The 11,847-nt window shown below is 41.1% G+C and overlaps 1 long non-coding RNA gene across 1 annotated transcript; it reads right to left on the bottom strand.

Annotated features, from left to right (window-relative positions):
• Positions 1-598: 598 nt before the first annotated feature.
• On the bottom strand, positions 599-7,921 carry LOC133265202 (uncharacterized). Its single transcript, XR_009741885.1, has 3 exons — positions 7,841-7,921; positions 5,608-5,726; positions 599-773 (listed from the first exon to the last, which is right to left on the bottom strand). It is a non-coding gene; the product is annotated as an uncharacterized LOC133265202 (long non-coding RNA).
• Positions 7,922-11,847: the final 3,926 nt, after the last annotated feature.

Below are 11,847 nucleotides of genomic sequence, written 5' to 3'. Positions count from 1 at the left end.
TGACATCACCCAAAGCGGGCTGCCAAAAATGTTGCTTTTACATTTCTTCAACAAGAAGATTTCCTTTCACCACTCTTTTTCGTTTCTTATTCTTTCTTTAGTTAGTCAGTCACTCAAAACTACCAAAGTTCTAAGTAATTCCAGGCCTATAGGTTAGCAGCTTTTAACACAAGCAAGTGACTGTGCCTTTTAAAAATGTCGTGTCTATATATATCTTTTTGTCTGGTTCTTTTTAGTAGATTTACATTTGCAACTGTGCTGAGCTAAAATAATACAAGTCAATGCAATTACCACACTGAAATGGGATTTTTCCTTTTGATTTATCACTGTACCGCTGAAGAATACTCCGTTTGATGTGAACAGTGAAACTATGGGGGTCCATTTAGCAAGCTGCAGGTAACCCCTCTGGAAATTACTAAACATGAGTTATAAGATCAATCAGTCAAACAAGAAAACTTTCATTGCCAAGGAAGCTGTTTAAAGCTTACTGGAGGACAATTACAAGCAACGCATCCCACTCTTCCAAACAGAACAAACAACAAAACCCTGCTAAATTAGTTGCAGAAATTATGGTTCTTTCACTGAAATCCTCAAGATAAGCTCTTTCCTTTTCCAATTCTGATCAGGGTTTTACATCTTACCTTTGCAGAAGCTGAAACACACAGCTCTTCAGTACTCATTGCTCTCAGGTGTCGCTACTTTCTCCCATCAGCAAGTTTTCTGAAGTCAAGCTTCTCACTGCAGAAGTTGTGTCTTCGTTACTAGGTTTGAACCTAAATAAGATAACCCAGTATTAGCTAATGCTGTAAAGGCTGGGATAATTGCCATTTGGAAAAGAATAAAAACTGCAGGTTGCTCAAGCTAGGAGTTAAGAGTTATATATGCAACCCAATGCTGTTTCTTTGATTTAAGAATGCTGTAAGTTCCTCTTGTACTTCTTAAGAAAATGAACAGAGATACTAGTGAAATTCAGATTGTTTTGGACAGCAGCTGAACCAGTCACAGATCTAAATGTGAAGTACTTGGTACGGTACAGGAAATAAAGCAACCTTAGAGAACAATCTAGTTGCATCAAAGGCAGAGACCAGGTAGTCCAATGCAATGCATACTCCTAAGAAATATTTTTATAGTGTATATGTGTGCAGTAGCATTTAAAGACAGAGCTTTGGAGGCAACAATATTCTTCAGTTATTTTTCTCAGAGCTTCCACAATAATTATTTTCATACAGATTGATTACATTAGGAAAAAGGAGGACTGTTGATGAATGCAACTCTTGCTTTGCCTATAAAGCAGCTCGCATCTAGTGTTCTCCAAGAACACACTGCAGTGCTCATGTAAGAAATATTTAAAGCCATTAATAATTAAAATTAATGGATTTTATTAATTAAATAAAAAGTCATACACTCTAGGCAATAATAAAATAAGAACCCCAAGTATGCACTGAATTAATTTGTTATCTGCACCCACGTTTTAATGAAAGCCTCAAGAAACTTCCACAGTTACTTCAGGTTATGAGTAAATGAAGAACAAGGTTTTAAGAGTTTATTTCCACGATTTGCAGCTCTTCTTTCTGCAACTCATCCAGTTACAATTACTTCAGTGATATTTTCTGTTGCTTGTCTTCAGATGACTGATGAAAGGCTGACACCATTAAGCCAGCTTTCTATTTTCTTGTGACAAGAAAATAAAGCATGAATTCACATCATATTCAAATACACTGATCCCAGTACGCCCGTGAAATAAATGGAGTCTTGCATAGGCATAAAATGAACTCTTATTTGTTCTATTAGTTCAGATATTCCAGGCAACTGAGGATCAATTTAGATTAAGGATGTTTATACAATGGAAGGTACTTTTAAAATACAGAGAGGAAAAAAAAAACCCAACATATGAGCCAATTGCACAGAGAATGGGGGATTTGGTTCCGCTCTGTAGATGTTATAATATTTAGTAGCATTAGAGTTACTTTTGAAGTTAAAACAACATCCTTGCATTTACAGCGGCTTTATTTGCAGACTATAGTCCTCTTTCTTGAAAGGGCATCACAGCAAGGTAAGATTAAAGACAAACTTTATAAAACACCATTTTGTGGTATTAACTGTAGAAAAAAAAGAGGAACTTTTCCCTTCACTACTTGTCAAGGCTGCTGTAAGAGCTTCGCTGCTAAATGCTCAGGTTACACATAATCCTCCAGCTGCGAGGCGACAATTAGCACCAAGCTCTCTAGAAAAGCTTTCAGCTCCCAACAGGTGCCCTGCCATTGTGTGCAAGTTTCAATCCAGCTCTGGCAGAGTGAAGGTCCCACCTCCTGCCACCCCTCCCCTTTGAAACGACTCTTATTACAGCCCTTATCAGAGCAGCTCCATTCTCATTCCCCCCCCCCCCAAAAGACCAAACATGACTTTCACTCTTTTGTTTAAGTGCTTTTCTCCATTGTCTTTCTTCATTTATCTGACTGGGAGATCTGAAGGCAGGAAGTGGAATTTACTTCTGGTGTATTATGAGTCCACTGCTTCTCTCCTGACTGCTGAGAACAGGAGCAAATCCTTTGAGAGCCATATAATTATATCGACAAAGAACAGAAAGTCTTTCCCTTTCTCTAGGCAGAGATGACAGTCCAGAAACACCTCAGAAGTCCGTCAATCTGCAACACTGATATCGTATCTGTATAAAGTGAGAATTCTAGAGCTGAGTTTCTCTGTAATGTCATGCACTATAAGATTTCCTTCTCTATCAAAAAAGACCCCATAAATATTCTTCAGATTAAAATTCGTTCTTGTCCTTTAGAACATCTTCACAAGGCTGGAATGGCAAAGTGCTTCTTACAATTCCAACTTCAAGAGTAAGCACAAACACTGTTAGAACACTTCTCATAATATTCTTCTTCCAATGTAGAGGCACACTATATCCAAAAGGAATATTTATTAGGAAGCATTCCCTCCTTACTTGCCATCAAGCTTCTCCGATCCAGTAACAAACACTTTTTGGCAAAACAAGCCATTTAGAACCCTGCAATGCTCAAGGGAAGCAGAGTGCCTAGTGAATTAACCATTTGTAATGAATAAAAAGAAAATGGTTATGAGGGATATCAAAATATGTAGCAAAACATGACAGCACTTAAAAGAATAAAATATCTTGATGTTTGATCTGACCTTTTTTCCACATGGAGACAAGACTGATAACACAAAACAGATATTTGTTTGGTGCAATTCAGCTTGTAAAGTCAAGTTTCCAAAACACAATGAGAAAACAGCAAGTAGATGAATCATGCATGATTTTCAGTTTTGCTTTCTGCTCTGCATCTCATTGATTCCTTTTACCATTACCTTTCTGGGCCATGCTCTTGACTTCTTCTCACAGCATTCTGCTGCTTTCTGGTTTCTTTCCACCTTATGGAGGCAGAACCCTGCCATTCACACCCTGCCCCTGGCCATCAATCCCCAAGGAACTCAACTCCCAAGACTCCGGGCTGATTAACTGTAACTTTTATAAAGGCAAAAACCCCATGCTGAGAGCAAACACACATGAGAGCGAACCCCAGTCATGTTCCTGGTAAAACAGCACTCAGCATCCTACTCTAAACACAGCACAGGGTATCTGGATCATTGGATTATGAAGATCTGGAATTACCAGCACACAATCTGGAATTTCTGTGTGGCAGCAAACCCTCCCGGAACTGAGACATGCAACCTGTTTACCATAAGGGCTTTCTGAAGTATGCTCAGGAGAGTTGCAGATGGTATCTGCAACTAATACCACTTTCAAGAGAAAAGCCTGGAGTCTTTCATTCTGGAAACAGCTAGAATGATCATGGACTTTTTTTCCCCTCCACATTTTTTTAAAGCTAGTAAGTTCATTGACACTGATCTCCTCCCATAACATCCTTAGGTTTCTACAAAGCAGCAAATTTATACTGAAACAAAAATCTTCACCTAAGTTTCCAAACTGCTTTCCCAGGGAGAGGTTTAGTGAGTTACTTGACGTGGCTGCAGGATGACACAGACACTGCTCTGCCTACTTACTTCATTAGGCAGGTAATCAGCAGAACACACACAAAGCCAAGAAGACAGGATTTTGACTCCCAGCCACCCTGGATTTCATGCCAATTACAAAGATTAGTGGACAACCTGAAGTCATCAGTATGTGATATGTTCCATTGGACAGCATTAATCTTTTCTAGGGGTGCACACTGACTGCAGCAAGCACCCTGTACAGGGAGAAGAATTTCACTCTGCTGAATTCCTTTGTTATCAACAGCTGAGGATTCATTAGGAGCCTTATGAATGAGCCAGGATCTAACCAGCCTAGTTTTTCAGTAATTGTAATAAAAAGGTAGGTCACTGAGCAAAATTATTTACGAACTAAACAAGATTAAAAATAGCAGGGAAACACTGAAAAAGTACTGACCACGATAAGCAGAAACAAGCCCAATAAACTAGAAGCCTATTGCTGTTGACTTTTTGTGCATGTGAAAGACGGAAGCTGGATTTATTCTGGGATGCTTCTAAGAAGCTTCTCTAAAACATAAAAGGAGCAAAAGTGAGAACATAAAGGTACTTTACCTGGAAATGCACTGAACAAGTGACACACTCATATCTCAGCACCAAAAGAGGGGTAAAATAAAAAGGAAGAAACATTAGAAATGAAGATACCACGGAAAGGAAGAAATCAGGAAGCATCTCTATAGGGAAACAAGTGGACAAAGGGGAAAAGAAAGCTTAAGGAGCAAACTGAAAGTGGTGCAAGGATTGCTGGACTTTAGTTCTGGGATTCTGCTAGTTTATAGAACGTGAGCTGTTTCCCTGAGGAGAGAGCAGAAGGAATGGATGCAGCCCAGTGTGGGATAATCCTCAAGTCAGAGAACATATGCTTTGAGTTTAATCCAAGTGCAGAGCTCTGGCAAACACGCTGAATTTATAGAGGCAAATACATCAACTTTAATTTTTTAGCAGCTGTGCCGTCCTTTAATTTCTCCTACCCTGAAGTGTACACTTGTACCCCTTTCACTTACCTCTAAAAAGCTCAGCCCAGCCTTTCTATCTGAAGCCAACTAACAGCTCTTGCCCACTGGAATTTTCTTTGAGATGTACTGTTACTTTCCACTTGTTCTGCCCATTTTTCTTCTTAATCAAACACACATTGAAGTGTCTTCCTAGGAAGGCTGAGCCATACCAGCAGGAACCAAGACTCTCTAGTTCAGCTGGCAAGCTTCTCCCTAGGAATCCCATATTATCCCAGATCCAGAAAGCCTCCTCTCTTTCATGACTCAAGCTTCTCCCCTCAGACCCACCAGGTCTCCTACCTTTGTTCTAATACCTCCGCGCCCTTCAGCATTAGCTCTACTCAATGTATGAAAGCACCAGTAAAAGACCACCTCTAATTGCACTTTTCCTCTCAACCCTCAGCTGATGGTTTTACTCACACACCTCAGGTCACTGCTCTCCAGCAAACCAAGCTGCCAGGTCTCTTTACAGAGTTTAGCAGGGGGCAATATCTACACCTTTCCCTCAAACCAAATCAGGCCTCTGCACCAATTAAGCTTATTGACACCAGATTTTATACATTCCTTAGCAATGACAGCACAGGCTTTCTTAAATCCAACAAACCTTTTAATGTGGGAGCACAGCACAAGGTCCTGAAAGGTGAAGTGGTGACAGCAGTCAGCTCTGGCACAGCAGCCCGGCCCCCTTGAAGCTGAAGGGGAGGAAAGGATGTTGCAACAATGCTGTAAAACAGGAGGAAAAAAAGTTAATTTTCCACCTGTTGTTGTTTTCTTCCCTTGGCAGCTGAAGGACAGGAGGAGGTGTCACCATGGAGGTGAGGGGTGCAGGAGTGGGAACCTGCGTTTAAAGGCCACTGGAGGAATAAGAGGGGCATTTGCCTGGGGCAGGAAATACAGAGGAGAGTGAACACAGCTCCCCTGCTTCCCCCTTGCTCCCGGGCACCTCTGGCTGCTCACCCCCAGTCCTGCCTGTCTCTGCAGGGGGTAGAGAGGAATGTCCCATGGGAGACAGGAAGGGAAAATTCCTCCCCACCACCAAACCCAAATGAGCTGTGAGACAAGGCTGCCTGCTTCCTGTGTCTCAGGTTTTCATTTCACAGATGCCATTACTAATACCTTGCTGTGCAAAGCTGTTCTGTAAGCATGAACTGTCTGGTGGTAGTTGTGATTATGGAGGCATTTCCCAAGGCCAGCCTCTTGTACAAATGCATTTATCCTCTAGAGCACACAGGAACAAGCTGCTGTACATACAGTGCAGGCACCTGTAAATTGTACCTACAGAAAGCTATTACCTGCAGGCCTGGGGTTTTGTTGTTTTCTCTGGTTTTACAACTGCTGAACCTACACAAACCCCACTGACATGAGTGGGTGCAGAAGCTCAGCACTCCTGAAGACCAGAGTGCATGCAAAACTGAGCCAGCTCCTCTTCAGTTTAAAAGCAGGTGTCCCCTGGCAGTGTCCCACAGACTCCTCCCTGCAAGTGATGCCTCTGGAGCACAGACCAACCTTGCATCTGAGGCATATTTTATGAGGACACCACGTTTCTGCCCACCTCCAGCACAGGGAGGAAATTCATCTGGCCGAGAGCATCGGAAATGGGCTTTGTGCAGCACGTCAAGCAGGCTCCCAGCATTGCTTCACTGAGACATAAATCTCAATCTTGTTTATTCAGAAATGACTACAGCCTGGTGCTGCCAAGAAAACCCCGCTCCCTGAAACACACAGGCTCTAATTATTTATTCAGATATTTTCTGGCTCCTCTCAAGCTTTGTATTTTGTTTTCATTTGTCAGACGGAGCACTGGTAGGCTCTATACTGAACTAGACTGTGACCCCTGATTCACTCTTCCACCAATTCTCTCCGTATCTCTTAATTGTCTTGAAATAGCCAGCCTTGTGCATGGTAATTAATGTCACTGGGAACTCAGACACTTGGAGATCCTAAAATGATTAGAGTTCTGAATGAAGCAGCGTCTGCAAATGTAAGGGGATGTAGTGGTCTGAGCGCTGAACTTCAAACTGGCTGACTCCAAAACCTGGGTCTACAGTGCCATTCCATCTCTGTCCTTTGGGGTAGGAGAATCTATCCCTTTATTTATCTTCTCCCAAGTTAGGGGAATAAATCTGGAATGTGACATAAGTGCTCACACTGTAATTAGCAGGAAAACCTTTTCCCTGTTCATCTCAACATGTTCAACAGCAGATGCCCATCACTTGAAAAAAAGACCAATCAAAAGTTAAAAACATATATTCTGGGCAGAATATTTTTAAAACAGAAAGCATTCAAGATGGAATTGTCTTGACAGTGTCTGCTGGAGACAGACTCAGGCCAGCTCATTTGGGTTTCAAAATGTAAATGCAAAGCTTGTAGGACTTGCTTTTGTATTTTTGTTCTAAAATAAGCAAACAAAGCCCTATTATAAACAAAGAGATAACAAAGAGTTTTCGTAGTGTTGGTAAATTAAGACATCATTTGTAATGCCCACGAGAGAAAAACTTGGGATTTTCTGCTTTTGGATCCAAAGTGTCATGGAGCATTAAGAAGAATCCTGCAAAGCTGCCTGACCTAAGGCTCTGTGGAATTCCCTGTCCCACAGCACAACGGGGCTACAGCCCTGCTTCTGCCTGGTAGCAGTATCTGGAAAACAGATCCCATAGGATTTTGGCCTACAGAGGGTAGAAAGGTGGCTGCTGTTTTACTCAGCTAATCTCCAGGTACTGTAGAGTGAAACATGAATTCATGCAGAAGAGGAGAAAGGCAGAGTTAACTGCAAAGCAAATCAGGATGAACATCTTCTGTAAAGTACACAGGCAGATCACATAAAGAGAAGTACAAACCTGAAGCTCTCACATGACTTCCAAGGCAAACTCCAACAAGTGTCCAGGGTAAACAGAAAATAGCCCATCATATTCCCATCGTTCAGAGTCTTGTCAGTTTAACGTTATCAGGAGTTATTTTCTCTGTGTTGTGAGACTGTAAATGCAGGCTGTAAGACAACAAATATTCCACAACAGGAACAATCAATATTCCATAATATCCTATTCCAAGAGAAAGATATTTCAAAATTCAAGCTTATTTCAATCTTACTTTAGAAATAAAATGTAAAGAGAATTTGGATATTTTATAAATGCACATCTTGGAGCCAGTCTAAAACCTCCGATTTTCTTGTTCTTCAGACTTTCCGTTTCAAACAAGCAACTAAACAGCACTTGCATATGCCACAAGAGTCAGCCTCTCTTTCAAAGCTAAACAAGAACAGAGCTGGACCTCATCCACCGATTTCCAAGAGCTCAGATCCCTAAATCCCAGTATCACATCTTGCAGAGTTACTGATATAATATAAACCCAAAATTTTCCATCCATAAAGACATCAACACCCAGCTCTGCCAAGACATCGACCTTCTCCGTCGAGGAGTGTTAAATGATGCATGAGCAGAGTTTCATACTCAGACACATACATGAAATGCAATTATAAAATAAGGTCATCCTAGGAGAATGATAGCGAACCTGACTGGAACGTACAGGCTGATTCATTGAGAAGTTATCAACTGAGTTTTAATCTTTTCATGCTTATGGAAAGAGCTGCCTGCAGAGCTAGCCAGGAGGATTTGTCACTGTAAGAACCTGCGTTGCTATTTTGTGTTGCTGCTGAACAGCAGGTGAGCAAGTCTGCAGGGCCCAGACTCTGAAGACAACTGGTCTCTCAGCTACCCCTCTGATTACATGGTTGTGATTTTTGACAACTGAAACCCAGCAATTACCATGTCAACTACAGGTGAAGGAAAAAAAGAGATGTGCGTGATTTGGGCAAGCAATTAGTCACATGAAGAATATTTTTAACTTTATCACTTGAGCACCTATGTTAAGTGTAGAGAACAGCAGAGACAGTAACTCAAATGTTCCAAGTTCAAACAGTTCTAAGGGCTCATCTTTACAGTGGTAATATCACCCGCTGTGTGGATAGTGTGGTACCATATACAGTGCAGCTAGTGTGTGCGCCATTCATGATACACCTCAGATAGAAAGTTACCTAAGGGCCAGGTCTCAAGGAAACAGGAGGGTTTCAGAACTGACCATTTGCCAGTTCTTCAGGGTTCAAGCCCTGGGTGAAATGGGAACAGAAAAATGTTACAATATAAACTTTCTGGTGGTGATGCTAAAATCACAGCAGTGAGCGCAGAACGGTTTCTGGTGGACAAGCCCCTGCTGTACATAACTCCACTGCTGGCTCTGAACGTCCTTTTCGCTGACAGCCTTGGCAGGGAAGGTGAGGACTCACTGATAAGAAGGGACTCTTATCTCCAGAGGTTGTCCTCAGGTCAGAGTTGAGGAATGTTGGCCGGGCAGCACAGCGAGCGTGCGCTGCCGCTGCCTGAGTCTGTTTATCTGTTTCTCCCCTGAGCACCTCATGCCCCATGACATAATTAAGACCAAGAGTACAGCAATATACAGAAAACCCAAATATTTCATCAATGACAACAACGTCAAGAGCTGCATTACTAAGAAATAAAGCATTTTTGAACCTCAGGAGAAGAATCAGACTGGAAATAAACCCTCAAACATAAAATTTTAATTACCAGATATTAGGAAATAACAGTTCCTTTGGGGAGTTTTTCTGAAACTAGGAACTGTAATATTTCTTGTGCCTTTTTCCCACTGTTGGAGGCAGGGTGCCAGCCTCGATGTACAAAGGCTTTGCCTTTGTCATTCCCAAAACTCACACGCACCTCTAAGAAGCTTATACCTAGAGATGATTCCGAAGCCTCTAAGTGTTAAAGTTATTTGAGCAGCAGAAAGGAAATGCAGTTGTTAAGCAACTGCAAACCCCTTTTAATCCAGAAAGACAGAACAAGCAAACCCAAGTTCGGCTGAGCCATCCAGGGTGACTGTCCAAGGGCCACAAAAATGGCAGGAGTTGATGGGGCCAGAAGCACAACCCGCACAGGGGAGACTCCCCCACAACAGAGACTATGCTTATGGCCTAATGGGATCATAGGGGGAACCATCAGGACATTACTTGGAGATTGCCATGTTATTACCAGCAATGGTGAGTGAGGGATAAACTGCAGAGACCTCAGGCCCTAGGGAAAAAACTACTCTGGTAGCTAGAAAACTATTTTCTGGCTTTTCACATTTGATGTGAGGTCACTGAGACAAAACATACATAACTAGCAATGTGTACGTCTTTTAAGTCATCTGTAGAAAATCTAAACTGAAATCTTCATGATTTTTAAGTACTTGGCATTATCACTTCTCTCTTTTTCTCCTTCACTGAGCAGAAACTAACATACCAGTGTGTCAATTAAGGTCAGGCTTATCTGAACAGTCTCTGAACTACTAATTCTTCTCTCTCCCCAATGTGAAATCCAAACCTGTTGAAACTGGCCTCTCTTTTCACAAAACAGGATGTGAAAAGAGGGCTGATAGCCCTGAAAGAAATGAGAAAACACACAAAATACTTTGCTTTTGTAATGGTGCTAACAGTCTAAATGTCATGAGAGATTTTTATTATATCAAATAGTCATGGAATTTTATAAGATAATATAAATCGGAGACATAAAAATTCACAAATGTATACTTGTATCAAATGTACTTGTGTACAACTTAGACATGTACATACATATACAAATACAGTGTGTCTCTGTGCGTATTGGGAACTAGTTATATCCACCTGTATATATGTGAGCAGAGTGGTTTCTTTGCTACATACCTTTTGTGCACAGAAACAACCAACTGCCAGGTCCTTCGAGGAAACTACTTCAAAAGAAGAGTATTTAACAAAAATATTCTGATCATAGAGGCTTCAACCTATTTCAGGGTCCAACTATGCAAATGACTATTAGATATGTAACAGGCCTTTGATCAGTGCATTTACAACATATACAGTGATGGTCACAGACATACACAACTCTCTCAAGTCATTTCATGCATACAGCTAATACTCAGAACAAAGAGCTCAGGTCTCAGGGTGCTGCCTGCTCTCATATGTCCCAACCTTGATACATTTAGCAAATTTTCTGTTTGGTTCTAGGATATTCCTATTAATCCTATTGGAAATAAACACAAATAGCCAACATGACCTTTCAAAGGAGGTGACTGATATTTTTAGCTATTTAAACATGCGCTGTTCTGCACTTCAGATGACCCATCAGTTCACTTTTACATACCATTATGGTAGTTTGTGATCAAATTGGGTCAGTACTTGCAATAGTTTTTAGTTGTGGATTTTGTGACAGTCTGTGTGTCTCAAAGGGAATGCCTGTTACCTTATTCAAAATCAGACATCAGAGACAAGCAAAGACACAATTGTTTTGGACACAGAACATGAAGCAATGATTAATCTTTTCCCTGTGCATTCCTCTCAGATGCTTACTTCTCCTCTCACTTTATTCAGTTCTCAAAAACCATCTGGCTTACAGTTCTTTTTTCTTTTTGGTGTACGTTGCCTGATTTTTGTTAGTCATGAAGAAAAGCTGAAACCAATGATGATGTGACTGTACCTGGTGCCTGATATTGCATCATGCTGGACATCATTATCTTGTAAAACAATCAAATACTTCTTTTGAATGAAGGGATTTTTACCAGAGTAGGTCTGAATATTCTTCCCATGTACTATTTTCTATACTACTACACAGAGAGCCATGAAATGAAGGAAAATTATGTTTAATAAAGAGACATGTGCTCTCTAGAAAATGTAGATGTCCGTCTTTCACTTGTACCTTCACGTACAAAACCATGTAAGGAATGCCCTCATTCTGTACATAGGATACACAGTCCTCAGCCTTTATAAGCTGTACGTTGATGTAATCAAGGTGTCTTGTATAATGACAGGCACAAGCATGGT

Source organism: Pezoporus flaviventris, unplaced genomic scaffold (genome assembly GCF_033815535.1).
Source record: "Pezoporus flaviventris isolate CSIRO_AGI_PZ_B2104156 unplaced genomic scaffold, CSIRO_AGI_Pfla_v1 ptg000005l, whole genome shotgun sequence".
Lineage (NCBI taxonomy): Eukaryota > Metazoa > Chordata > Aves > Psittaciformes > Psittacidae > Pezoporus > Pezoporus flaviventris.
Note: the sequence above shows the minus strand (reverse complement) of the source record. Positions and strands in the feature narration are given on the sequence as shown.